This window comes from Epinephelus moara, chromosome 13 (assembly GCF_006386435.1).
Source record: "Epinephelus moara isolate mb chromosome 13, YSFRI_EMoa_1.0, whole genome shotgun sequence".
Taxonomy (NCBI): domain Eukaryota; kingdom Metazoa; phylum Chordata; class Actinopteri; order Perciformes; family Serranidae; genus Epinephelus; species Epinephelus moara.
Window position 1 is genome coordinate 34,285,613 of NC_065518.1, and position 6,560 is coordinate 34,292,172.

The window sequence follows — 6,560 nt, forward strand, 5'->3', positions numbered from 1 at the left end:
TTTTCAGTGTTTAATCAAGGCGGAGGCGGGCGGCTGGAGGTCCGAGACTTCCAGCGAGGGGAGAGGTAAAACAAACAGCCAATGTGTGTCTGTGTGTGTTATGTTCAGGTGTTGTCACGTAAATAACCGTGCCCAAGCAATAAACAGGACAGACAATAGGATTTTATTTATTTTTACACTACATTTTCACTGAAAGCTGACCAAATCCGACCCGAGCCCGAATACAATTTATAGCTACATTTTTGACCAAACCTGGCCGACCGTCGGGTACCGTCGGGCTCGGATCGCCACACTCTAGTGTGTGTATGTGTCCCCTATTGGGGCCTATCTGAATTTCTGTCTTTGAGAGATATTATTTTGTAATATAACTGAATTTTCTATACATACATATAAATTTAAAATATATTAAAATTATAAGGCATCTTTGAGTAAACTGCGAGTATCATTTAAGTAGGCTATGTCGTGGCCGGCCGAGTGTCCTCTTTTTTGGAAATCAAAATATGGTCACCCTAGTATGATATGAACCGGGAGGTGGCTATTTCTGACACGGTATAAAGAGTCTGTATAGGGAGCACGGGACAAACAAACACCAGACTTTCACCTGGGAGCCCACTGTTCATTTCTCGTGTGAAACCAAAAGTCAGTGGAGTTATTTTAATGTGTGCTAGTATAGCTAGCATGCTACAGTAGTAACATATGTCACATGATGGGGCATTAAGTTAGTAAGAACCATACTTATTTTAAGCTAAACCATGATGCTGTTTCAGGAGGATAAGGAATAACAATAAAAAAGTGTTTTACCTACCTAGTAAGTTTATTTTTGAACAGGCAGAATATGTACATTTCATGTAGAAATGTAAATGTATATTGAAAAGACACAATGCATGTAACAAGCGCCGATTGAGATTCCATCCGTGAGCGACCAAAATCAACACAGGATGCTATGTAGCATGTCATATTTTGATTTTTAAGTCCACTGACGAAGCAGGAGTATTTGAAGAGTTTGCAGATCAGGAATGAGGCTCACACACCTGTGCTCCATGAGCCTCTCAACACTTAAAGTTACAATGTGTAATTTACGTGGTTGTTTATTAGCAAATATCAACTATTGCTTTCATAAATATATATTTACTAAAGTGTAATGCAATTCACATACAAATGGAAGCTTTCTCATAGGCTGATTTCTCTATATATACACAGGCAGGGCGCGGTATGCTGGAGGCTGCCTTCTTGCGTCGCCATATTTGAATACAGTGGCCGAAAGGGATATATGCGCTTCACCTTTCGCGTTTACCTAGAACTTGCCGTCACTGGAGACGGTTAAGGTGAAGATCAATACCGGGGCGCTTCTACGTGAACCTGCTTTTTACTTTTATGATTCTGTCGCACTTTAAATGGAGGACCACACATATTTTTTGCCCTGTAAGAGGGAAACCACGCCACCAAATAAAAGAAAAAGATCAGATAAGCGAGGACGGGACAAAACGCGAGTGAATATCAGCGTTGCTTATTCCAGGTGGAAAGAACTCCTGTGGAAGAACACTCTGGAAACGCATATATTATAATCGTACCAACCTATATTTGCCGCACTGTGCCGTGACTATCACATAAAACGTGTTATTTTAGCATTACTGTGCTAATGTTTGCTCGTGTTACCAAAACAATTAGAAATAAAACACTCCTAACATAACGTTAAATCTCACAGATAACCTTTATCTCACTGGTAAGCTATAACATATTGTAGCGTCCGCCAGGACGTGTGGAAAGGATGACGCAGTTATTTGGCAAACCACCGTTTATTACTGAACAGTACAGGTTACTGTACTGAGAAGGGTTTCACAAGGGATGCAGAGGTTGCCTGCTTTCTGCTAGACAGGTAATCTGATATTTTAAAATCATTTTGGCTTCATGTTTGCAACTACTTTTCCCTCTCGTCTAAGTTCGAGTGATGGCTATGTTTATGTGCTAACGTTATCCTAGCCTTGGCTAACGTTATCCCAGAGCTACAGCTAAATGGTTAGCCTAGCCTACAGCCTAATCTGTTGATTCCTCTCGCGCTGCTGCGAAGGCTGCCACCCTCTCCTCCTCCTCTTCCCTCTGGGTAGCCGAGACACACCTCTTCGTCTGGCCGTTCCTGTACCGCCTCTAACGTTACCCCCTCGCCCCCTTCCTCTCCCTGGTCTTCCTCATCTCCCTGTGTCCTGTGGAAGAACACTCTGGAAACGCATATATTATAATCGTACCAACCTATATTTGCCGCACTGTGCCGTGACTATCACATAAAACATTTTAGCATTACTGTACTAATGCTCGTGTTACCAAAACAATTAGAAATAAAACACTCCTAACATATATCTCACAGATAACCTGTATCTCACTGGTAAACTATAACATATAGTAACATGGTTTAGATTCCTAAATAAATATTTACCTCGTCGCTAGATACTCCTGAAAAACTCGAAAAACTCTGCTGTCTGGGCTTTTTGTCCTACAAGGCCACCGTCACCTACCCGACGGGAGGGGTGAGTGAGTGAGCGTGAGTGAGCGCTGCAATCTAGAATTTGACCACTGATTTCACTGTTACTCACCATTTTTACACACTGAGGCTTTAAGGTGCCCTCACACTGACTGGCCAAATTTTGTCTGGGTCCTAGTGTCCCCCTCTATAAATACAGTTGCATGCAAACATTTGGGCACCCCTGCTCAAAATTTTGTTTACTGTGAACAGTTAAGTGAGTTGAAGATGAAGTGTTCTCCAAAGGGCATGAAGTTAAAGATGGAACATGCTTTTCAACATTTTAAGGGAGATCAGTGTATTATTTTTGTTTCATACAATTTTAGAGTGGAAAAAAAGGAAGGGAGCACCATGCAAAAGTTTTGGCACCCCAAGACATTTGAGCTCTCAGACAACTTTTACCACAGTCTCAGACCATAATTACCTTGTGAGGGCTATGGCTTGTTCACAATCATTGTTAGGAAAGGTGATGCAAATTTCAAAGCTTTATACTCTTATTCCTGAAACCTTGTCCCAACAGCCACAGGCTCCTCTAAACAGCTGCCTAGTACTCTGAAAACTAAAATAACTAATGCCCACAAAGCAGGAAAAGGCTATAAGATGATAGCAAAGTGTTTTCAGGTAGATGTTTCCTCAGGTCATAATGTAATTAAGAAATGGCAGCTAACAGGAACTGTGGAGGTTAAGTTGAGGTTTGGAAGACCAAAAATGCAAATCATGCGAGCATGCTTTGGGCTTATGTTGCAGCCATTGGAAGAGGGAAGATTTCACAGGTAAAGGGGATAATGGATTCAACTAAATTCCAGTAAATTCTGGAAGCAAACATCACAGCATCTGTAAAAAAAAAAAAAAAGGAAAAAAAGCTGAAGATGAAGAGAGGATGGCTTCTACAACAAAAGAGTAATCTTGCTTAAAATATTGAAGAAACTTTAAGAAACTTTAACTTCATGGCTTTTGGAGATCAGTTCATCGTCTACTTAATTAACTATTCACAGTGAACAAAGTTTGACCGGGGGTGCCTAAAATTTTGCATGCAACTGTAACTGATCGAGGCAGATGGTAGACCAGCACCTTATATCTGTGATTTTGTATTAACATATTGTCAATTGTGTCTTTATTGATCTTAGCAAAGTTACTTATATATACAGTGCACCTATGATATACATACTCACACACACACACACACACACACACACACACACACACACACCAACCACAACCACAGCCAGAGTTAATCTCCTTACAGCTCACAGTCTGCTTTTTCTTTTATCTATTTATTTTTGTTGTTGTTGTTTGCACACAACACACAAACACATAAAATGTGTTTATAGGTATTTGCTTACTAATTTAATTACTCGTTAGTGGTGAGAAATTGCAATAATGCTATAATGAATCCTTTGCAGGTACACCGATTTACTTTATTTATTTCAGCCTTGAGTCACAGCAGAAAAGTGCCACCACAAGCATATTAAAATTGATGGTAAAGATAATGTTTTATCAGACAATATTTTAGGTCAACTGTCACTTTCTACTGTGCTCCAGTCTGGGCATCGGGAGGCCTCTCCTCCTGTACCAATCCCGATATCACTGACTAGATGTCATGTTCATGTTTTCATTTTTGTGTCCCTGGAAATTTTCAGCATTAAGATCAATTGACAGAAGGGCAAGCTCAAAATGCACTAGAAAAGCCAAAGATAATAAAATGGCATGATGCCTAGCATTAGTACAGAGCACAATGTTTTATCTTGCTGAATCACATTCAATACAAACTTCTTGGGGTGATTACTAGCGTATAGTATGTTGCCTTTAGATAATTCTTAGTATATATTCTGGAATTCCAGCTTTGTGTTGATGCTCTTATATAAGTGATGGATTACATGACAGTGTAATTGGAAAGGGGTTATTTGCACTGAAAAGTTATCAGTCAGCTCTATGGAGCTTTTTAACCCTTGAGGTGTCCACATGGTGTTTTTTCTTAAGCAGAAAAGTGGTGGCAAGGCACTGGGGAATGCTTTATCCTAGCGCTTCATAAAGAAGTGATCCAAGCTCTTATTTTCTGCATGGGTACGTTTCTATGACAACAATATCTACACTAACAACATAAGTTAGGTAGCTAACATAACACTTTATTAACATAGGGTTGACTACACAGTCAACAAGTTTACAAAGCGAATGATGACAAAACTACACCTCCCCAGCAATATTCAGTGTCCGCTGGCCATTTGATCCCAAAAAAGTCAGCTTTTCTGTCTTTGTTGTGACGGTAGACAGTAGCCTACCTAAAGAAGTGGCAGTGACATCACTGGTTTCTTTCTAAAAAGTTTTAGAGATTTTCACCTGAAAGTGCTTGAAGCAGCTGCACAAAAAAAGACGGAGCACTCTGTCATGGGAACAATTGAAAAACAGATGCCGAGAAAAAAATTCAATGTGGACACAGGCCCTTAGATTATTGCTTTGGTTTTAGAGCATTTTTACTTGTAACCCATTTACCAGGAATAATGCTAGTACATTCTGCAATCCACAGTTACATAATATTTGCACATTATTATGAAACTCTGCGTTTCAAAAACACTATGCTTAACGTGCTTTGGTTTAGGCACAAAAACACTTGGTTATGAATAGGAAAAGATACATGTTTGGCTTAAATGACCTGCATTTGATGGCATAATCCCCACTGTTAAGACAGCAAAAAAACACTGCTTTTTGTGGAACTATCCTCAGTGGAAAAACAGTGACAGATTGCTACAAACATCCAGGTTTGGTGGCTGAAAAGCTGCTGGAAACACAGCCACGGGTCACTAAAACGCAACAGTTTTGTTATTTGTTGGTGTCGAACAGTGGTCTGCAGCTTGGCAGGAGTCTCGCCTAAGTGACATGCCATCCATCATCTCCCCTGTCTCTCGATGACAAAGTCAGCTCATATACTACATCCCTTTAGAAAAGTTGATATGATACATATGAAACATGCAAATGTAACACAGCAGTGGTTTGCAGAAACCAAAATTTTCTTCTGGCAACTGGCCTAGAAGTTTGGTTCAGTCTCATCATTCTTATCAATTTGAAATAAACATGGCTCATATGTGGTTTGTTGAAAATGTTGTAGAGCAAGTAATGAGAAGGGAAAGACTTGGAAATGTCCAGCAGTGAGGACATACTGTACTGTGGTCAGTGTTCATTCTTTCAATTATTCTTTCTTTCTGAATTTTCACAGTGGTGCAACTGGGTTTTTTTTTTCTGCTGGAGTTAACAGAGCTAAGGCGTTATATTTCTTTCTGTTTAAAAGGGTCCATGTACACTTAAGACCCAATTGTCAGAAAAAAAATGTTGGCATTGAATGTTTCTGCAAACCATGGATATGTGACATTTGTATGTTATATGGTGGATAAGTTTAAACTTTACATTTCAGCGATGCTGTGGTTAACATGTAGTTAAGTTTAGTCACAAAACCACTTGGTTATGGTTAGGAAAGCGTCATGTTTTCGCTTAAAAGGCTCAGCTACCCTGTGGGCCCACCACCTGCAGGGACTGGCATCACGGTCAGATGCATTCTGTGCTGGGTGGCAGGCAAGGGTAGGGCCCATAGGTGTGCTGATTCCCGGTGCTGTGGACTGGCTCTGGGGATGTGGAATGTCACCTCTCTGGTGGGGAAGGAACCAGAGCTGGTGCGGGAGGCGGAACGGTACCAACTAGATAAAGTTGGGCTCACCTCCACGCACAGCACTGGTTCTGGAACCAAACTCCTGGAGAGGGGCTGGACTCTTACTTTTTTCAGAGTTGCCCAGGGTGAGAGGCGCCGGGCGGGTGTGGGGATACTCACAAGCCCCCGACGGAGCGCCACCGCGTTGGGGATTTCCCCAGAGAACGAGAGGGTCGTCTCAGTGCGACTGTGGCTTACGCACTGAACAGCAATACAGAGTACCCGTCCTTCTTGGAGTCTCTTGGCTGTGTCCTGGTCCCAGGTGCTAAGGAATTGTGGATATAGCCTACCAATATAAGCACGCAGAGTCCAAATCAACAAAAAGTCATGCACATTGTGGAATTAGAG